At 41.2% G+C, this 22,953-nt stretch overlaps 1 protein-coding gene across 1 annotated transcript in view; it reads left to right on the forward strand.

Annotated features, from left to right (window-relative positions):
- COLEC12 (collectin subfamily member 12) overlaps positions 1–22,953 on the forward strand; it is a 199,174-nt gene that overhangs the window by 129,430 nt on the left and 46,791 nt on the right. The window lies entirely within an intron of this gene.

A 22,953-nucleotide genomic window follows, 5' to 3' on the forward strand; every position in this document is an offset into this window, starting at 1 on the left:
GTTTGTACGATGAGATAAAAAAGGTTGAAAATTGCTGTTCTAGCCATCTAAAGTCGTGGTAACTACTTCATAGTAGTAGTACCTGGTACTGTGCTAGGAGCAGAATTGGCCTTACTCCAATCCTTATAATAGCCCTGCCGATGAGGACACTCAGTCTTGGAGAGTTAAGCGGCTGATAAAGGAAGCATTGGATTCTAACTGAGGTCTTCCCAATTCCAAAGCCCACACTCTTTCTGCTCTACAGGCTCGTGCCCTAATTTAGGCCTAGGTAAGGTGGGAGCCCCAGGAGGACAGAGGAGCACAGGAAGAACAAACATCTGCAGTTCACACTAGATAGTCCAGCCATGGGTTTTTCTAAGGAAGCAAAATGATCTTTTGAAAGGAAACTCATGCAGCCTGTCAGCTTCTTGCCAACTCCACTGCAGTACAACCTGCCAAAAACAGCCAAACCTTGTTTTGGGTATGAAAGCAGCTGTTATAATAAACTCCTCTGCTCTACCTCTTTTTCCTGTTATGGTGGAATGACTGTTTAAAATAAATGTCACCAATACACGGATTTTCTGGGGTCATGAAAACATTTTTTAATTGGCAGGCTTTCTTACATTTTTTGGTGAAGTTAGGAAGTAAACAGAATGCCACAGACCATTTCAGATTCACGCAGTATAAAGGTCTCTGCATTCTGGAGACTTGATTCTCTACCCCCAACCCCTTGGGCCTGAGCCTTCTCGGGCTTTGAGCTTGTTCCAGAATGAATAGATTTCTGCCTCTTCTATCCCAGGACTTCCAAAGTAGAGTGAGGGGACTGAGCACACAGAACAAGGAGGCGGATATGGGTTTGAATTCTAGTTATTCCAACCACTAATGTTGAAACTTCAAGTAAGTTACTTTGAGCCTCAGTCTCCTATTCTGTAAAATTGGCATATTAACTACTCATTAAGTTTGTCATGAAATTTAATATAAAAATTAAAAAATAGCAAATATTTACACAATTTTTATTATAAGCCCTGTGCTGTTGGGTGCTTTACATGTATTAACTCATTGAATCCTCTCAACAATCCTGTGCAATATGTACTAGTCCCACACCTAGGCCCTGGGGATACAGGAGTGCACATAACATAAAAATCTCTGCCTGCATGAAAACTACGTTCTTACTGAGTGAGGCCAAAAGATAAGTAAAATACAGCGTCTGGCACAGAGCACACCTTTTTATTATAAAACATTTTATTATAAATCATAACCATGTAATTCTATAACATAACAATATCACACTCAGGCATACCATATGACATTTAAGGTGAAGTGTTCAAATTAAAACTATAAGTAAATACACCCGTATTATTACCCTACCAGTTACACTCAAGCAGTTACTTCTGCCGGACCCTGTATATTAAATGGTGATAAGTGCTATGGAGAAAAATAAAACAAGAACAGGGGATGGATAATGGGAAGAATGTACTAAAATTTTTCAAAAGAGATCAGGGAAAACCTCTTTGACAAGGTGACATTTGAGTAAAGACTTAGAAAAAAGTGAGGAGGGAGCCATGAGGGTATCTAGAGGGGAGAGTCTTAGGCAGAGGAAGCAGTGAGCGTAGAGGTCCTATGGCCTCATGTCTGCTATGTTCAAGGTACAGCAATGAGGCTAGTGTGACTGGAGTAGGAACAAAGGGAAGAGAAGATGAGGTCAAGATTGGGGGGGCAGGCCGTGTAGGGACTGAGACCTTGTAGTCTCAGTAGGATGAGAAGCTACCAGAAAGAGCTTGAGCAGAAGAGGGACGTGATCAGATGAAGCCAGATGTGTAGAAAGTGATCTGTTCACTGCAGCTGCTCTTGCTATTGGTTCCCACAAGGACAGTTGCCAACTTTTTGAGACTGTTTAAGTAGGACATTTCTTAATGGGACATCTGGGCTTTCACTGTCAGCATTGTAGTTGTTGATTTTAACAACAGATGAACTTTCCCCAACCTTTCCTGTATCTTCATCCAGCCTCCTCCCTTCTTCTGGATTATTCTGTCCTTTGTTCCCTCTCTGAATTGAAGGGTCTTGATGATGCTACTTAACTAGCTGTGTAGGCAACTGTGGTCTACATTCACAACGCATAATGTGTTTTTATGTGGTCTACACTCACGATTCATAATGAGTTGTCGTGTGGAATTGGTTATTGGGACCAGGGACTCACAGATAAATAATGTTTGGATCAGACAACCAAGAGAATTAATGGAGAGGAAGAGTGATGAAGGAGATGTTTGTCAATGGAATTGTCCCTCAGAGTGACAGACAACCAGAGAACTTACTAGCACCTATAAATTCCTTAGGGAAAGGATTGATATCTTATACTCCCTGTGAGGGGCCAGGTGTTGGGTTCTGAGCCCCAAGTCTATGTGTGGCTTCTGGAAGCCACACAGAGAATGTGTGGAAGCAGAGAAAGGAATTAGTGATTGGCTAGAGCTTAAAGCCTGGTTGGCTGTGTGTAATAGGTTGTCCTTAAGTTTCAATTAATTCAGAAGACCCCATGGATCTTCTGAAATCATGTCTGTGTACATTTTTTTGGAGAGAGCTCATAGCTTTCATGTTGCTTGTTTCTTTAATGGCTTCATCACAATAGCAGGCCATACTTACAACATTGGATAGCCTATGTGCAAGCACATGAAAATGTATGACTATGCATTTCAAAAAGAGATTAAAAGGATCTTTAGTTTCCTAATACTAAGAATCCATACTATCTGTATTTGACAAATATTACTTACCGCATGTCCAAAATAGAAATTCAATTTATGGTCTCTTAGAAGATGTAGGATGTATTTTTGAGGACATCAAGGTGTACTATCACTCAAGGTGTGTTTCACCTCCTTGCTCAGTGACTAGATCACCAGGAATTCACTCACCATATTAGATCATTTATTCTCATGTGCTCCTCATTGCCTTTGAAAAACCTCCAATTCTAGCAATGCTTTACAGACATGCACATGAGCCAAGTGGTTTAAAACTTACAACCTAGGCCTTAGGTATTTGGAAGGCCACCCCACCTCCCATCCTCTTGGATTTTTCATGGGACAGGGCCCACATGCAAAATGAGGTCCAAGCTCAGAAGGGGAACAAAGGGAAGAACTTAACAGAGAAGTGTAGTGACCTCCCAACAGTTTCAAGGAACACATGTTCCTTAAAGTCATGCTGGAACATACTGGCATCTTCTGATCCTGGAGGCAGGGCGAGCACCCAGTGTATCTGCTGGTTGATGCTCATCTGCAGAGGTACCATGAAGCACACCAGGCTGCACTGGGTGGGGGCACCACTTTGCCCGGGCGCTAGAGCTCTACCCCAGTAGTTACTTCCACTGAGTTCAGAGAAGCCCTCAGGGGTTCTTAGCTGGGACTTAGAGAAATCAACAAAAGGATTTGTTGAGAATGACTGATCCCACGCCCTGGAATGCAAACCCTGCACAGTTTATGGTACATAATTATATACAATAAACTATAAAGGACATACAGTGGGTTTTGATGTCAGGTTCCAGTTCCTCCTTGCTAAGGAACTGGTGAAAACCCTTCATCAGTGTGGCTAAGGAAATAGTTCTGTCTGAATCTATTGCCATTTGTCCACGCTGCCCTTTCCCCCACTGTTTAGTCTCACTGGAGATGTCTGCTTCTCACGACAGGGCCAGAAGCATCAATGCGCCCCTTTAATTTATCACTGTGGAGGGGGAAACTGTTACCATCAGAAACATGCATATGATAAGCTTATATTTGATAAGTAGATAAGATCAGCAATATAATTATGAAAGAGAAGTCCGTTAATTTGTTCTTCAGTTGCATAGAAACTTTGTGTTTGTCATCAAGATGGAAATTTAAAAAGAGGGAAACTATGAAACATGTCCTTGCCACCAATTCAGTCTGTCCAACCACCCCTGCCAACATTTTAGTTTTGTCCTGGTCACAGGGGTGCTGTATTCTGTGCTCCTCTATAACTTGAATATACTGTTAAAAGATAAACTGAGGCATATTAAGAATTTTTAGTTTATTTTGAGCAAAAATCTATTCCAGTCTGGCAGTGGCAAACCAGAAGTGGTTAGGAGCCCACCATTGGCAGGAGCCAGGTGAGAGTCTTCTACAGAGAATGTGTGGAAGCAGAGAAAGGAATTGGTGATTGGCTAGAGCTTAAAGCCTGGTTGGCTGTGTGTAATAGGTTGTCCTTAAGTTTCAATTTTGTAACCTGGAAGCATTTACAGGCTTAGGTTTTGGTTTGCTTATGTAGGCCCCCAAGGCATTAAAGCCATCTGAGTCTAATAGCCACCTGAGTCTAAATTAATGTTAAATTAATTTAACAATACCAGTCTCCCAGAGGGATTCCTTATCTTTTGCTATAGAGCTGTAAACTATTTCCTTTAAAGATGGGAGGAGGTTTAACCTCTTTTGCCGGAGTCTCTTCCTCCTGGAAGATGAAACTAAAAAATGGATCCCCTATTCATAATGTATCAATATATTTCCTATGTCACATTAAATGTCCCCTTGGCAGAAAGTCACTTGAGGTATACTCTTGACTCACTGCTCAACATTATGTGAATGTATTACCCAGTGTACCCTACAAAATGATAAAGGTAGGAAACTATTCTGCACTTCCTTGTGCACCACCTTAAGGGTTTGAGTAGTGTGCTCCCAGCTGTGGCTCAGGGACTTCAGACCCGTGGCCCTTGACTTACTAGAAATGAGACAATGCAGTAAAAATAAACAGCTTGGTATCTTTGATTTATTACCTATTTTTGTTTCATGAGGGCGGGTTTGGGGAAAGGAGTTGAGAATGGGGAAGAACTCTGAAATATATCTACCAAAGAAAAATTAATTTACTATTTAGACCAAGTGCCCCACGTGAATGTGTATCCAGTAGATGGGTGGAGCCACATCTCTCAGATACAGATGTATGGTTCCCAGTTGTGACGCCACCCAAAGGCACCTGAACATGAGGTGTGGGGAAGAGAAGGATGGGAGCCAAAGTCCTATCATGCTCTGATGACCAAGTGTGCAGATATAAAACCTTAGTATTGGAAGCAGATTGGCCATTTGGGAAACAAGAATCACTGCATTTTAACAGTGTGGTTTAGATTGGTACCCATTTCTTTACCTGACATACTTGCTTGATTTTTGCCCTAGATATCTAAGTCATTTTATGTGACCGTTGTGCTCCGGGTTGTTTTCCCTTCACTGTCTAAAACCTGCTTTTTAATACTAACAGAAATAATGCACATCATCTCTGTGTCCCAGGGAGCAAAGCACAGACAAGCCTCCTCAGGTCTCCCAGCTTGTTAGGACACAGATGACTCAATGGTAGGAACTTTCTTTACAGTCTGTGTCATGAAGCCTGTTGTTGACTCTTTTCGCTTTCCTTTTGCCACAGCTCTCCCTGTCTCCCTTCTAGATAATCACCATTCTTTGCTATTTCCTCAAAAAAAAATTTGTTGTTTCTATTCCCTACTTTCTAATGCTTTCCATCCTACACTGGCCTGTCCAACAGAAGCCTTTGAAAGAAGGAGCCTTCCCTGAGCCCCAGGGCCCACCCAGAGCACCTGCCTTTTCAAGTTCCATTTACATGGACATTTCTTTGAGTTAATTTGTGCCCAGTTGCGATGTCTGTCTGGGAAGTAAGCAGGAGTGGAATCAGATGGCTCTTCCTACCAAGCTCAAAGCCAAGAAGATTTACTTCTGTGCAATAGTCCTATAGATAAAATATAGTAAAGATATAATCATCCAGTCATTTGGTCTCTGTATACCCTAATAAATTAGTGCTTCTAATTTTATAAGCACTATCATAACCACAGTTGTAAGTGGGATTTTTCCTTTTACTGTAGTATATGTTCCTTTGCTTTACTAGGTGTTGTTTATTAGGTGTTGTTTCCCCTAAGTGCTGTATAAAATGACAGATTGTTTCAGGGCAACCAGTAGGTTGTATTTACAGGTGGTCGGTTGTCTTTACTAGCATTGCTGCTGTAACACAACTGCTTTCTGGCAGGAAGGAACATTGCCTAGTAACAAGCTATAACATCCAGACTTTATTTTATTCCTCATTTAGTAACGGACATTTTGTGAATCACTGAATCCTTCTTTTTCAGTTCCTCTTTGGTGCATGCATAAAGTGAGGGTAATGAAATAGCTCTCTCTTTGTATTTGCGAGACAACACGCTGGCCCGGCTTTTCTAGCAGTAAGGTTGGAAAGTTTCACTGCCCCAGAAAGGAAGAGCTCTCCTCGGGCCCCATTCTTAAAGGGGTGTTTGTCCTTGAAGGGGTGCCCAGCCCACGAAGGTCTGCTCACTCTGCTGGATCACATTGTGTAGTGGCCACTTAAGACAAGTACTCCTTTTTAACAGGGAAGGACCACAAGCTATTTTATTTTTTAAAAGATTTTATTTATTTTAGAGAGGGAGAAAGAAAGGGAGAGAAACATTGATGTGAGAGAGAAACATCAGTTGGCTTCCCCTGGTACACACCCCATGCAACCCAGGCGTGTGCCCTGACCAGGAATCGAACCGGCGACCCCTCAGTTTGCAGGACCACACCCAATCCACTGAGCCACACCAGTCAGGGCAGGGCCACAAGATATCTTAAAGAATAATAAGGAATGAATTCTCAGTGTATTCTAAACTGTATACAGTATGCTAGGATTTAATGTAAACAAATGTATACCGCAAACTAGAAATAAAATGTATGAGTGACTCCCGGTAGGGTGATTCTGATACTAATTCCAAACCCTATGTTCACTGGGGTAGTGTAGAAAACCCCGAGCTAGGTGTAGATTAGACAATGTTGTTAAAAACTTGTCCTAAGACTCTCCATCTTTCAGCCTCTTTAACCAGTTTTTTACCTTAATTAGAAGCTGTTTGGCCATTTGGGAAATAAAATTCATTTTTCTAAGCATGAAATATATTTGTGGTTTTACCCTAAAAATTTCATATCAGATGAAATTGTGAGTATATTTTCTGCATCTCTGTTCTCCATTGAATAATAGACCACAGCTCATGTGGCCCTGATCAAATTTTGCAATTCTGTGCTGTAAGAGGTGAAGTTCAGAAGGCACTCTGCCTCCACTATTTGCAGCTCAGCTGGTTTATTTCTAACGTTTTCCTGTATCTGTTTTTGGGTCTGATTGTAACTGTCACCGACAATTACATACAGAGGTTTCTTGCTCTGTTGTACTCTTGAATTTTTTCTGCCCAGTAGGTGGTGGTTGAATTCCTGCATAATTTTAGGAGGCAAAGAGACTATCGTCCAGACTGACAGCTGTCATTCGAAATCTCTTTCTCTGTGGTGCTTCCTCCATCAGAAGCCAGTGTGTCCTTTGCAGCTTCCTGTCCTTAGACCAACTCACCTGTGCCCCACCTCTTACCTTTGCCAGGTAGCTTCAGGTTGATAACAGCTCAGGCCAGTCCTTCTACAAGTTGTCTCCACATGAGAAGCAAATTCACTTTCCAGGTGGTTAGCCAGAGTTAAGTCAAACCTGTATCCATGGTATGAAGTTAACAGACAGGTATGAATTCAACCCTAAACATTGTCAGCTTCACTGGGAATCTAAGATTATCTCACCCCACAGAGATTATCACTTTGAAATTTACTAAGCTTCCATGGAAGTTTTAAATTCATAACATCTAATGTGCATAAATATTACTAATAAGAATGCACATAAGTTCTCTATAGACTCGATAGGGGAGAGAAGGAACAAAGGTTTGTATAATCTTCACCATGTCCATTGGTCCTGAACTTCTCAAGTGATTACTCCATATGGACAGAGCAGTTGTTTGATTTGTTTACACGTTCTGAGTCAGTTGAACCAAGTTGGCAAAGTCACTGAACATGGAGCTGTGAAAACATATAAACAGTTAGATCTCACCAGTCAGTATAAGCTGGCTCCAGCACACCCCTGAGAAATCTGTGGGAAATTGGGAATTTGAATTTTGATCCTTTTTTTAACAGCATCTCTATTGTCTGAAGAGAGTCATTGTGTATATATGCAAATGTATGTACATACTTACCATCTTTTTACCTAGTAATCTCAGTTTTAAACAATTTTCCAAATTTAACTTGGTCATTTATGAACTGTTTACAAAGACATGGAAAATTTAATATGCAAACACTTTTCTCATTTACTTTATATTCGATTATAATTTATTGCATGCCTTCTTACTTTTTTGTATAGTAGTTTTCCATTTTTATTTTCCAGTTATTATTCCTTTCACCTCTACAACCATAGTTCTCTGCCCCATGAAGTGATTTCTCTCTGTCCTTTGTCCAGTTCAATAGCAAGCATTAATAACAAGCTCATGAACAGGCCTCTCTTCACTAAATCTGGGGCCCACACTCTCACTACTGGGCCAGTAGAGTGTAGAATAGATCCCTTCCATTTCTCTTATTATTTATTTGCCAACTCTCCTCATTTGGGTCACTTCAAGTCGATTGACTCATTTCTTATCAAGACTCAGAACTGAGGCTGCATTCACTGCAGAACAGATAATTCCTTTAAAACACCAACAGTAAAGTCTGTCGTTCAATCTTGGCTCACTTTCCCCTTAATTTAAATATCCTCAACTGCAGTCTTTACTTGATAAAAGTAAAAAACACATACTTATAAAGGAATGAGGAATGTCTGTCAGGCTGATTGATATTTTCATTTACATTGAGTGCCCCCACTCGCCCCGCTTTTTTAGCATCATGATTTTTTTTAAATCAAGGAAGTATGTGCAAGATAGTGGATTTAGTCTTTTTATGCTAGCACCTGCTCCTCAGCATAAATTCTACATGCCCTGACAACTGTTTCAGTGATAAGCAAATACACTATCATTAACTGGGACTTGCCCACCCTGCTTAGCTCATTAGGGTTTCCACCATTATATTAGTTCCTCAGCTGCCCCCAAATGATCATTTTTAAAGCAGCAACACTCAAGGCAAATGCTGGGTTGTGGGTTTGCATTTCTCATCTTTGCCCTAACCGATTTAGTTTTATGAGTGCTAAGGGACACAAAATGTGGTGATGCTGTTGTAGTGCTTTAGATGTTGGGGTTTAATTCAGTCTGGGTCTACAGGACTGCTTTGCTTTGCGCTCTCTTGATTAGTAAATCCCACCGCACTCCGTACCTCCTGTGGTGAAAACTCTTCCTTTTTACCCCAACTTCCTGATTGTTTGGGAGGAAGGTGTTCTGAGTGTCTGCATTTTGACTGCAAGACCCCTGAGCTGAATCCCTCTCCCAGAATGTCTACACCTTGGCCTGCAGGACAGGGAGACCAGCACATCACTTACCATGTAGAAAGCTACCCACAAAAGTGTAAGAGAAGGTTGTGAAGTCCCTGCACCTGAGGGGTGGTAGGCACTCGTGCTTCCAGTTTGTGTGAGTGAGAGTCACTGAGAGAGTGACACAGCCTGCTTTCCGCACTTGCCAGGATCTGCACTCTCATCAGATACTCATTGAACTGCATGGCGTGCAGAGTATTCGAGAGTACTGTTGTTTTTGGGGGGGGGGGGGCGCGGGTTTTTATTTTGTTTTGTTTAGTTTAGAGAAACGCAAAAGCAATCGTGCAGAAAAATAAAATTCCCATAACTATAAGAGGTGGTAGCCATGATGATGGCATTTAAATTATCTGAAAACACACAACTGGGGATTCACCAAGATGGCCACATAAGTAATCATGCCTCACCTCCTTGCACAACCACATCAAAATTACAACTAAACTATACAACAACCACTTCTCAGAACTGTCAGAACTCAAGCTGAATGGAAATCCTACAACTACAGAATTAAAGAAGAAACCACATCCATCCAGACTGGCAGGAGGGGCAGAACGTGGAGGTGCAGAATGGGCTGGTCCCACACTCCCATGTTGGGGAAAAGAATCAGGAGGAATATCTTGGCAGCAAAGAGTCCTCAGCCCTATGCCAGGCCCCCCAGCCCAGGATCCCAGTGGCAGGAAGATAAGTCCCCATACCCTCTAGCTGTAAAAACCAGTGGGGATTGAGTCTGTGGAAGAAACTGCTGGATTCTGAAGCAGTTCCTCTTAAAAGGCCCGTGCCGGACTTACTCAGACTCACTCCCTATGAGCTTCAGCACCAGGGCAGCAGCTTGAAAGGCACCAGTGACATACAGGGAGGAACTGAAGTGTCTGGCAACAGGGTGAGAGCTGGGAGGCAACTTTCTCCCAGACAAAACTGCTGGCAGAGGCCATTGTTCCTTTTCTGAGCCCTCACCCCGACAGAAAGGAGTGGGTACCACCAACCTGGCTCAAAGTGTTTGCCCCACCCTGGTGATTCCCTGAGGCTCTGCCCCACCCAACTTATGGGCCCACCTAAGCCGTTAATTTAACAGTGGCTTTTTTATATGGATGGCTTGTCATGGCTAATGCTTCAGAGCTTCCTAAATCCTCTCCAACAAGCAGCAGCTAGCTTCAGTGAGCCCCCATACCTCCTACTAACTGACCCTAGGTTTGACAGTAGCAGCAGCTGGCCTTGGTTCACAGCCTGGCCTCACTAGGATACCTCCAAGCCCAGCACAAGAAGCAGCCAGCTGCTGCTTATTGCTTTATAACGTATGCCACATGGCCCCAGATAGAACACAGGAGGTTTCTGACCTTGGCCTGTACCTCCCAGGAAACACCAGAGTCCTGCCACCCAGTGGACAGCTACAGACCACATTGGAGCATCACCACCCGACCCGCCTCCAGTGACACACTCAAGGGGCAGGCTCAGCAGGCATCAGAGTCCTGCCAAAGTAAGTCCTGCACTGTGGAGCAGGCCCCAGCACAGCTGATCCTCCACGAGGGCAGAAGTTGGTGATCAGTGGTCACAGCTAGTCCTTGCAGTTGACTGATCTGGGTAAATCCCTCCCATTAATGTGCCAACAGAAATCAAGGCTCAACTACAATAGAAGGGTGTACTCAGCCCACACAACGGGTGCATCTCAAGTACCCAGCATCGGTGATAGGAGAGGCTGTGCCACTAGACCCTGCAGGACACCTACTACATTAGGGCACACTACCAAGACAGGGGGTCACAGTGACTATACCTAAAATATAAAAACAAGCACAGGGATGCTGCCAAAACAAGGAGACAAAGAAACATGGCCCAAATGAAAAGAAAACAGATCAAACCTCCAGAAAAAAAACTAAACAAAATAGAGATAAACAATCCATCAGATGCAGAGTTCAAAACACTGGTTATAAGGATGCTAAAGGAAGTCAGTGAGGACTTCAACAGCATAAAAAAGACCCAGTCAGAAATGAAGGACATACTAATTGAAATAAAGAACAATTTACAGGGAATAAACAGTAGAGTAACGAAGCCTGGATTCAAATCAATGATTTGGAACATAAGGAAGCAAAAAACAACCAATCAGAACAACAAGAAGAAAAAAGAATCCCAAAAAACAAGGATAGTTGAAGCAACATCTGGGACTTCAAGTGTACCAACATTCGCATCACAGGGGTGCCAGAAGGAGAAGAGAAAAAGCAAGAAATTGGAAATCTGTTTGAAAAAATTATGAAAAAAACTTCCCTAGTTTGGTGAAGGAAATAGACATTCAAGTCCAGGAAACACAAAGTCCCAAACAACATGGATGCTAAGATGCTAAGAAACATCATTATTAAAATGCCAAAGGTTAAAGATAAAGAGAGAATGTTAAAAGCAGCAAGAGAAAAGCAGTTAGTTACCTACTGGGGAGTTCCCATAAAACTGATTTCTCAAAAGAAAGTTGGCAGGCTAGAAGGGTTTGGCAGGAAATATTCAAAGTCATGGAAAGCAGGGACCTGCAGCCAAGATTGCTCTACCCAGCAAAGATATCATTTAGAATCGCAGGGCAAAGAGCTTCCCAGATGAGAAAAAACTAAAGGGGTTCATTATCACCAAACCATTATTATATGAAATGTTAAAGGGACTTATTTAATAAAAAGATCAAAACTATGAACAATGAAATGAAAATAAATACATATTATCAACATTGAATCTAAACACAAACTAAGCAAACAAGCAGAACAGAAACAGAAGGTTAGATATGGAGAGTGTTTTCATGGTTTCTAGTGGGGAGGGGGGTGTGATGGAATGAATGAAGAGGTGAGGGGATTAAGAAGTACAAATAGGTAGTTACAGAATAGTCATGGGGATGTAAAGTACAGTATAGGAAGTGGAATAGCCAAAGAACTTACACGTATGACTCATGGACATGAACAATGTTGGGGGGATTGCCTGAGAGTATGGGGGTGGAGGGGGACAAAAGGGGAAACAATTGGGACAACTGTAATAGCATAACCAATAAAATATAATTTAAAAAAAAAACACAACTGAGCATAGATTTATGCAGTGCAAACCATGTAGGTTCTGAAGGGATTCTGGCCCAGCTGGCTGGGCATGAGGCTAATCGATTCATTGAAGGGAATATTAGTAAGGTTTTTTTTGTGTTTTGTTTTGTTTTTATGGAGGTAACCTTGGCTAATAACATTATATAAAGTTCAGGTATACAACATTATAATTCGATGTCTGCATGCTGTATTGTGTACTCACCACCAGAGTCTAGTTTCCATCCGTTACCGTGAATTTGATCCCCTTTACCAATTCATCCTCCCTCCACTACTTCCTCTCTGGTAAACACCAGTTTGTTGTCTGTATCTATGAGTTTATTTTTGTTTTGTGTTGTTTGTTCACGTTTTACCTTTTTGTTTTATATTTCAAGTATGAGTGAAGTCATACAGTTTTTGTCCTTTTCTGTCTGACTTATTTTACTTAGTATAATATCCTTAAGATCCACTTATGTTGTCACAGATGTTGATATTTTTTTTTATGGATGGAGAAGTATTCCATTGTATTTGTGTGTGGAGGGCGTCTTTATCCATTCATTCATCGATGAACACATCAAAAATACAAGAGATAAGTGTTGGTGAGGATGTGGAGAAAAAGGAATCCTAATGCACTGTTGGTGGGAATATAAATTGGGGTAGCCCATATGGAAAACAGTATGGAGTGTCCTCAAAAAATTAAGAATAAAACTACCATATGATTCAGCAATTCCTCTTCTGGGTGTTTATCCAAAGAATATGAAAACACTAAGTTGAAAAGATATATGTGCAATGAAAAGATATATTCATTGCAGCATTATTTACTGTAGTGAAGATATAGAAACAACCTAAGCGTGGGTAGGGTTTTTAAAGAAGTCACTTGGTAAAGGGGAACAGTATTGCAGGGAAAAGGAGGGCAAATTTCAAGACCTGGAGAAGGAGGGAGCAGACCTTTCTGTGAGTGCAGTGAGCCCTCTGCCCAGGGACTCAGGGCTCTTTCCCACACTCCTAGCTTTTGCTCAAATGGTACTCTGCAAAGCTGCCTCTGACTACTCTATTTAAAATGCCATCAATCTCTACGACATGCCTTTTGCCCATTCCTTGCTTTGTTTTTCTTCATAGCATTTATCACCTTGTAACATGTCCTCCCACTGGATCGTAAGTGCCATAAGAGTAGAGATTTTGTCTGTTTTTGTTCACCACTATACCCAATGCTTGGTACATAATAGGTACTCCGTATGTGTTTCTTACATAAATGAATAAATGGGATGTAGCAAGAAAGAAGCGTAGTGAAGTGGGCAATGTGTTGGGGGTTTTAAATAACTCTGGGGGAGAATCCAGAAACCTTGAGTCTTTGAACCAGGCCTGGCCCATGTGTGAGCGGGCACGCAGTAGAGTTCATTGGGCTAGTGGTTTCATTGGGCCTGGAAAGATGGATGTTCACCAAGATGAAAGCTGATACTTCCTCCTGGTCCTGAGGCTGTGAGAACCTGCATGATCAGAGGATGGTCACTGGCGAATATCTCGGAACTGACTTTGAGCCACCGAGAGCTGTTACTAAGGCAGTGGAGAACTTCAGTGGATTTCCGAGCCATGGGTCAAGCTGATATTTGTAAAAAGAATTGGTTTTACCAATGAACTCCAAGGAGGATATATGGTATTTATATTGGCATTTCTCAACCCAGTGTCACTAGATGTCACATACATTTGTGGTGCTTTGATATTTGCAAGTCTAACCTTTGGACATAAATTTGGTAAAATAATAAATTGGAACAAAGGGAAAGAGATACTTGATATGAAAGCCATAATGACAGTGACTTGTTTTATAGAGAAAAACACAGTCAGTTTCTCCCTCTACTCACAAACTCACAACACTAAAGGGAAAAAAAGAATGGAATCAAGACTAGGACTTCAGGGCCCAGCAGTATTCATACATCAGCATGTTAGACAGCCACACAGTATGTTGTTGGTGTTTTCCTTGAGTAAATATCTTTAAAAACTATCGCAACTCAGCTCTCTAAACTGCTTGTCCCCGCCCTCCCCCCACCAGGTTCTCATGCTGTTTTCTTTCTCAGGGCCCTCCTTGGGGGGCAGCCCTACCCACCGAGAAGCTGTCATCAGTTACCTGCAGTCCAGAGGGGTCTTCATATGTACAGGTCCTCCTGCCTCCAGTGTGGGTTTCAGCGCCAGCCCTGGCACCCACACTGCGGGGCTCCTACTAGGACTGCAGGGTGCGCAGCCCGAGCGGAAGGGCCTGCATCATGCTGCCTGCCTGCTGGGAGGGGCTGCCTGATGAACAGGAAGCTAGTTCCAAGGAGGCATCGTGATTCTGAGGTCTAGTGTTGACACTGGAATGACAGCACAGAACATTCTATGACTCCCAGTCCCTTCTGGAGTAAGGCATTTCCCCTGTTGAGTACCGCGACCCTCCTTGTCATTGACCTTTGCTAAAACCATTGCAGTTCATAAACTGAGGAAACATGGATGAATTAAAAGCATTCCTTTTTTTTTTTTTTTTTTTTTTTTTAAGATTTGCACATTTGCTTAGTATCTTTCCAAATCTTGGCTCTTTTTTTTTCCCCCTTTGACAGATGGTATCCCTTCCTGGACCATTCATTTCACTTGGTTTCTAACTTTAGATTCACCTTCAACTTGTTATTTGACTTAGCAGGTACAAGAAAAACAACAAACAAGTGTGCCCACTCCACTTTCCTCTTAACTGAAAAGCTTAAAATAAATTTCTGAACTACATATCATAAAAAAGAGGAGTTTTTCTTTTCTTTTTTTAAAGGAGCGTTAATGGGGTAGAGATAAGTTAATTCTTTATCACCATTTAATCAGTCCTTCCTTCCTGCTCTTCCTTTCCACTGACTTATCTCACCCAGTGCCAGCTCTCTTGAACCACCAGCAGTTGTTTGGGTCCATTGATGAATAAACCATTAGAGACTGGCTTTTGGGGCTCCTGTTTCAGTTATTGGACTTTAGAAGAAAACTCAACGGCAGCAACCAACTGGTTATGATATCAAGATTTCAGTGAGCAAGTCCCCTGCTCGTCCCATACTTGCCTTCAAATTAGGAAGTTACCTTCCTTTCCCAGCCTACCCCATTCCAAAAATTCCATCACCATAAGGGGATGATTTCCCTGAGGGACTCAAAATCCCTACCAGCCAAACCTCCAAAAGCCAGTCCTCACCTCTCACAGAGATAATGAGCATTTATTTAGGGGGAATTAACTTGCTGCTCAAGTATGTCACCATAGAATAGTAAGAGAGAAATTACAGCCTGTAGTAATAGTTAATTTACTAGGGACCGAATTTTACTCTTTTTTTTTTCTGTCAACATTTGAAAATATGTTTCTGTTCCCTTCGTTTTGACATAACACTCCTACAAGTCTAACCTGTCAGCTTTCTACAGTTTATCTTGTTAGGCATCCTTAGTCTTGTTTTGCTTTGCTTTCTACTTCTCCAAGGAGAGAAGCTTGAAGAAGAAATGTTGTGAAAATCTGGGCCCACCTCCCAGCTCAGCCACTCACTGGCTTGAGTACTCAGCCTCACTCTCCTAAAATCTATTAAATTAGGGTTTAGTTCCTACTTTGCAGGATTATTAAAGGAATTGTAAGTAACCAGGAGGGGGTGCCTGGCACATATCAGGTCCTCAGTAATGGCAGCCTTCCCCAGCAATTCCTCTTTGCTCAGAGCAATAGGAAACTCTCACCCACTAACCAAATGTCTAGGGGCGTTCCTCCGAATACCTGCACAGTACAAGTGTCTTGCTCAATTATACAACAGACTCTGATGGTCCAAGCTGGAGCTAAAGTTCATGAGTCCTTTTAATTAAAAGGTTCAGTGCCTAACCATAGAAAGACATTGTTTGGCAGTGCCAGATAATGAAGTGGTCAGGGTTGCTGAAATGTATCATCAGGCTTGTTGACAATTCCCTCTGTGCCCATAGAATGAAATGAATAGGAAGAGAGCCAAGAAGAAAGGGCCAACAAGGAGAGACAAATGTGAGAGATGTGATGGTTCAGCTCCCCACTGAGCAAGATTTCCTTCCTAAGAATTGAAAGCATTTGTGTACAGTTCATGTAACAAAGGATTCATTATTATAAAAACCACAGAGAAAACAATGGGGTTCCAAGACAGTGTATATGCTGGCAGACACTATTATTTCTGAGTGGCATCATTACACCTGGCTTTTGCCTACAACGGTTGTTTTCTAGGAAGCCAGGTACGAATTATACATTTTTAAACAAATGACACACACTCTTTTTTGTATTAAAGCCAAACCAGAAATGACTGCCATATATGAGGAGAGACCCCCCAAAAAACAGAATTTATTTCTAAAAAATTGTGTATTTATTCTCAGGTTTAAACCTCAGTCCCCTTCAAAGTATTCTCCATTTGATGCAATATACCTACTGAGACTTTTTTCCACTGCTCAGAACGGTTTCTGAACTTGTTGATTTTGATGTCTTTTAGTACTTCTACCATTTTTTTTGTTTCACCTCTTCCACATCGGCAAAACATTTCCCTTTGAGGACTTTTTGCATCTAGGGGAAACAAAAAAAATGTCACTCAGAGCAGGATCAGGTAAAAGCAGGGGTGCACAGGGGTCATGCCATTTTTGGTCATAAACTGCTGAACACTCAGCATGGTATGGGCAGGTGCACTCATAAATCACCCATCATGAAATGGGCAAATGCATTGAAAGAGTCTTCAAAAAAAATTTACTGAAGCCGAGCGAAGCCTCTCAAAACAACGCCATCTGGCACACTGACACAGATGGGTTCCTAGAACACTCACCTAGCAGGGGAAGCCTGTACTACAAAGGGCCTGCCCTCCAGAAGATAATTCTGGGGGGGGGGAACGGGGGGTTGAGTCCCCCCTCATATATATAGAATATTTTTTTAAAGAAAAACTATACCTTTGGTAAATGCATCATATTAATAATAAGCTCAGAGTGAATGCTGAATATTTCAAATTCGTAAAACTCTCTCCTAAATAATTGTTCTGATTTGAGTACATCTTTCTGAAAACAGAGATGCTGGAAGGCCCCATTTATTTTGCACAAAAAGTTATTTCATTGCCAGTTCTTGTGCTGCTTTCATTTTTGTGATTCTCCACATTGGGAAATGGTATAATAAGGTGTCCAGCGCTGGGATTTGTATTTGGGGAACTAAATTACTCATTAATAAAAAAATTTTTTAACTAAATCCATATCCCATCATTTAGTAAATGGCATTTATAATAAGGAAAACTTAATAAGGTCTTTACATACTTAACTTTTGTTCTAGTACTATTGTGTAACATCCAAATGACTAACCGGGATGTTAACTCTTACTGCTTTGTTGCTTTTGAGGGCATTCTAATTATAGGAATTTATTTGAATCATCAGCTTTACTGTTAGAGCCAAGTCATTCTCATGGGTTTATGGGAATATATGCCACCAGGCAGTAGATTAATAACTATAAAAAAACCACATGAAAAAGTCACTGCAAATCTCAGATCAAAACCTGTGGTTTTCTGGATTTTGTAGTCTACCAGGTTTTTGAAGCTTCTCTTTGGTAACATGATCCTTATGGCAACACACTGAGCTCCAGACACTTGTGATACTTATGACAGCCCTGAAGTGCCCCACACTTGCCCATAAGTGCCACCCTTCACCTAACAAGCCTGTGTCTGTTTTAACAGACGAACCTTCCTTCGGTGATGTACATGACCGAAAAATATGATAGTGAAGGAAACTTTTGTTCTCCTAAAAGACTGGAAAAATAGACTGGATTGGAGCCTGGACCGCAGCACTTGGGAGGCCTCTTTGTACAGAACCACAGCAGAAAGGAATTCTCCTTGCCGGAGAATTCTGGCCATCTGCACTGTCATTCCTGCAGTGTTTCAATTATTCTCTTCAGCCGGCTAACCGCCCTCTGATCGGTGGCCCCATCCAATCCCCACTCTGCTTACTTTAAACATGTGCTGGAAACAGGGCAACATGGGAACTTTGAGTCTGGGCACTGGGGACCATATTGTCAGCCTATTCTGAACTTCCATAGAATACTCGAGGAGTTAACCAGAGTAATTTTGGCTTCACTTGGCCCCCAGGACTTTTTTTGTATAATAAAGACTTGGACACGGGAAAATGCATGCAGAACATGAGCCAAGAATGAAATCCAGTGGGAGGTAGTTCAAGAGGAATAGCCAATGGAAAGGCATGGAACCTTCAGGCATGCTCTGACTGTGGCCTGCTGAATTACAAATGTGCTGTTTGGACCACATTTTTTGATAAGCTAGATCTCTCAGTGATAAGGAGCAAAACTGCTTCACTTCCTGCCCTAGAATCTCTTATCGGCAGCACTCTACAGATCCATTTGCTTGCCCTTCCTACCCCACCCCCTCCATTGGGAACAGAGTCCCCAGCCTCTGGAAAGTAATGCTAAGAAAACAAACACTACAAAGGCTGCTAACCAGGGGATATCTCTCTTGAATGTTTTTTGTGACCATCTAGGTTCAAGGAGGAGGGGTCCTCCAGCTACGTGAGCCAGCAGGATCTCTTTGTAGTAGGCATTCCTATGTCCTCCCAGCTGAGGGCAGAGAGGGAAAGATAAAACAGAATTCTTATTAAAAATAAGTCTGGGAGGGGGAAGAAAAAACAAGACAGAAAAAAATGGGTCAAGTGGAAAGGGAGGTCAGGTGGTGCCATCTGATATTGATTAAATGCTGATACAGTCAGCAATGAGAAATGCGCATTGTGAGGAAGTGACTGTTCTTCCGAATGTGAACCAGTGACAACTGTCTGGGAGTGGATCTGCACAAATGCCACATGTACAAGATGTCCAGTGACAAACACAGAGCTAGCACACATGGCCCTACATTGGGATTCAGAACATGTGGCTTCTGATTCCGCTTTACCTCACCAGCCTTACTTTCCCCATCAATAACAGATGACCTCTAAGTAACCTTCTAGTCCCAGATTTTATTATGTACTATAATCTCTGCTCTGATCAAATCTTCTGAGGTTCTTCTAATAGAATGTAAGGAATAGCCCTGGAGAGGCATAAAGAGCTCATCCACCATGGTCCTAAAATCCAAAAGGAATGAAAACCTCCTGTCAACCATAAAAGTGTCATCTCTCCTTTCCAAAGGTGGCCTGTCAGCCCCCCTACATCTCTTACCCTTCTGTGTTTTACAGTCAGTGCCACAGCAAGTTTATTGTTTCTGAACATGAAATGTGATATGTTTGTGAGTCTACCTATACTTTGCCCTCTCAAAATTCCAAAAATATTTTCACTCTAACTGGATATGAGGAGTTTTTGTTTCCGTTTGGGGGGCGGGGGCAGGGGTGTGTGTGTGTGTGTGTGTGTGTGTGTGTGTGTGTGTGTGTGTGTGTGTTCATCCTTTAGTTCAGGGTGAGCTGTTGAAAGTTATTTTGTTTTTGTTTTCTTTTTGGTGTTGTCAGGAGGACAGTGGTATTTTAGTACAGGGTGAGGCTGGATTCCAGTGGGAATGAAAGAGGAAGCTTCCACTGAGATTAAAGGATCTCACACTAGGATGGTGGCAGTGGAAATGGAGAGGAAAGAATAACTAGCGAGAGGCACCATAGTGTAGTGGAGAGATCATAGCTTTTGGAGTCAGACCGACCTAGGTTTGAATCCTGGCTGTGATGTCTCTGGAATGTCATTTCAGCTCTCACTACCATTTTTCTTTGAAGGTTTATAATATGGATTGAAGATGCTGTGTGTACAGGATAAGCAGTAAGTAAGCATCAGTAAGCATCAGTACAGAAGCATCTCAGCGTCTGTAGATGAGAGATGACCATGATAAAAATATCCCACAGGAAGATTTATTAGCACAGCCTGGTGACTGAGCGAATTAGAGATTAAGTGCAAGAGAAGACTTCAAGGTGTCTTTGAGTTTAAGCCCCTGAAGGATTAGGAGAGTAGTAGTTTTTAGGTTGAATGGAAATAAGAAAGTTGAATGAAAATTTGAGATCTGTTTTGACAGGGCTAGTATCAAGGTCAGTTTTGGACAGGAGAGGTGGTGCTGAGACAGCCAGGTGGCAATTAAAAGGGGACGGAAAGAAAAAGAAAAGAAATGGGGATACTGTGATGCCAAGAAGCTGATTCACACCAGGTCTGTTCGATCAATGAGCCTGAGTTTAAAGCTTCACCTTCAAGAAATTGGCTGACCAAAGGTTGATCCAGCATGATCATCATCTAAACCACATCTTTGCCCCTCAAAGTGTGTCTCTCTGACCAGGCATCACTTGGATCTTATGTAGAATCTTAGCTCTTACCTCAGACCTGCTGAATCAGATCTGCATTTGGACAATGGGATTTGTAAGCACCTTATGGTTTAATTGAGAAGCACCGTTCTAAAACATAGTCCCCAGACTTGCAGTATCCGCATCCCCTGGGAATGTGCTAGACGTCCGGATTCTCAGGTGCCTTCCCAGACCTCCTGAATTAGAAATGCTGTGTTTTAATGAACCCCTCAGATGAGTCTCATGCCCCCCAGAATTTGAGAATCACTATTCTGAGTCATGGGACAAACTGAGCCCCCTTCTGTTGGATCTCTGGCCCAGGACACCAGAGAAACTAGTTAAACCCTGAAAGTTAAATTTGAGTCATTGTTCTATGCTGTTTCTCTCATCATTTTGCATTAAACACAGCTGAGCTCTTTTCACTGAAGCAGGCCGCTATGAATAAAATTACAAACCCAAGGAAAGAAACTTCGGCTGTGGCTTAATCCCCACAACCTACCCATCAAAAGTTATTGAACATAGTTATGGAAGATGAGCATTTTATGTGCAGTTGCTCCTGGGGGACACTGTTAGTAAGACACACAGGGAAACAGGTCAGGGAAAGAAGGAGTCACCTAGTGCTCTTTACAATGTGGTTTTCACATTAAAAGGCCCACAGTCTTTGTCTTCTGTGTTTCTAATCAATTTGATGGAAAATTCACTTTTATGAGTTAGTTTCTGGAGTCACTTGTAGAAGTGATGATGGTTTATCATTTAGATTAGAATAATTTTCTTTTTCTTAAATTTTTTTATTGTTAAATCATGTTTATTCTATTACAGTTGTCTCAGTTTTTCCACCTTTGCCCTCCTCCACCCATCCCACCTCCCCCTCCTCCCCCACAGTCAGTTCCCACTCTGTTGTCCATGTCCGTGGGTCATTCATACCTGTTCTTTGTTTAGGCCCTTCTCCTTCTTTCCACCATTGTCCTCCTTCCCCATCCTCTCTGGTCACTTTCAGTCTGTTCCATGTTTCCATGCCTGTGGTTTATTTTGTTCATTAGTTTATGTTGTTGAATAGATTCCACTTATAAGTGATATCATATGGTGTTTGTCTTTCACCGACTGGCTTATTTCACTTAGCTTAATATTCTCCAGTTCCACCCATGTCACAAAAGGTAGGAGTTCCTTCTTTCTTTTCTTTTCTTTTTATTTAAACGCAGATTCATTTTATTTATTTTTTTAATATCAAAATCCATTATAAAATATTTAAAAATTTAAATCCATTATAAAGTCTCAGCAATTAAAACATGACACCAGCACAGAAATAATCAAGTAGATCAATGAAATAAAATGAGCATTCTAGAACAAATGTATATATCTGTCTAACAATGTAAATATGATTAAATTGATATTTCAAATCAATGGGGAAAATAAGGCTTATTCAACAACTAGAGTGCATGGACCACTATTACTTGAAATAAAACAAATATAGAGCCCTATTTCACACATTATACAAACAATACTCAGGTGACATAAAAATCAATATGTAAAATCTAAGGAGCTTTAGGAGAAAATACAAAATAATATTTTTCTTACCCTGAACTAAAATACTCAAACCCAGAAGCTATAACACAAAATATTGACAATATGACTATAATAGACATTTAAGACTATATAGTAATATACATATAAACAAAAGTAAGGACAAGTAATAGAATAGGAAAGTATTTGCAGCATATCTAAAACAGGGTTAATAGCATTTTTGGTGGTTGCTTTTTTTTTAGTGAAAAAAATTCTACAAACATTTAACCAACAAATGGATAAAGAATACCAAAAAGTCATTTAAAGCTTTTTAAAAATAATAGACATAGGCAAGAAATATACAAAAACAGGTTTAGTTTCAACAAATAATAAAGTAACAATTAAAATAACATATCATTGTCACAATCAGATTAGTAAGTGTTAAAAACATTGGTAATATCAAGTATTGGTGACTGTGAAAGGAACTGGGTATTCACAGACTCTTTCTTCATCTTCTTAAAGCAGTCCCTTTAGCATATTTTGTAGTGCTGGTTTGGTGGAGGTGTATTCTTTTAGCCGTCTTTTGTCTGGGAAACACCTTATTTCACCTTCCATTTTAATTGAGAGCCTTGCTGGGTAGAGCAGTCTTTGTTGCAGGCCTTTGTTTTTCATGACTTGGAATATTTCTTGCCATTCTCTTCCGGCTTGTAGTGTTTCTGTTGAGAATTTTCAAAGAGTTGAACTGTGAGCAGTCAACATTTACTTCGTCTCATTAAAAAGATCTGATTTTTCTTGTTATCCCCATAATTCTGATTTAAATAATTGTGATACATAAGAGTCAGTGTCAGTTTTCTATATATATGTAATGTATATAAATGGTTACATATTGAGCATTTTAATCATAAAAGAA

The sequence above is a fragment of the Pteronotus mesoamericanus genome, unplaced genomic scaffold (genome assembly GCF_021234165.1).
Source record: "Pteronotus mesoamericanus isolate MK-2021 breed Mesoamerican mustached bat unplaced genomic scaffold, CSHL_Meso_final contig_74, whole genome shotgun sequence".
Lineage (NCBI taxonomy): Eukaryota > Metazoa > Chordata > Mammalia > Chiroptera > Mormoopidae > Pteronotus > Pteronotus mesoamericanus.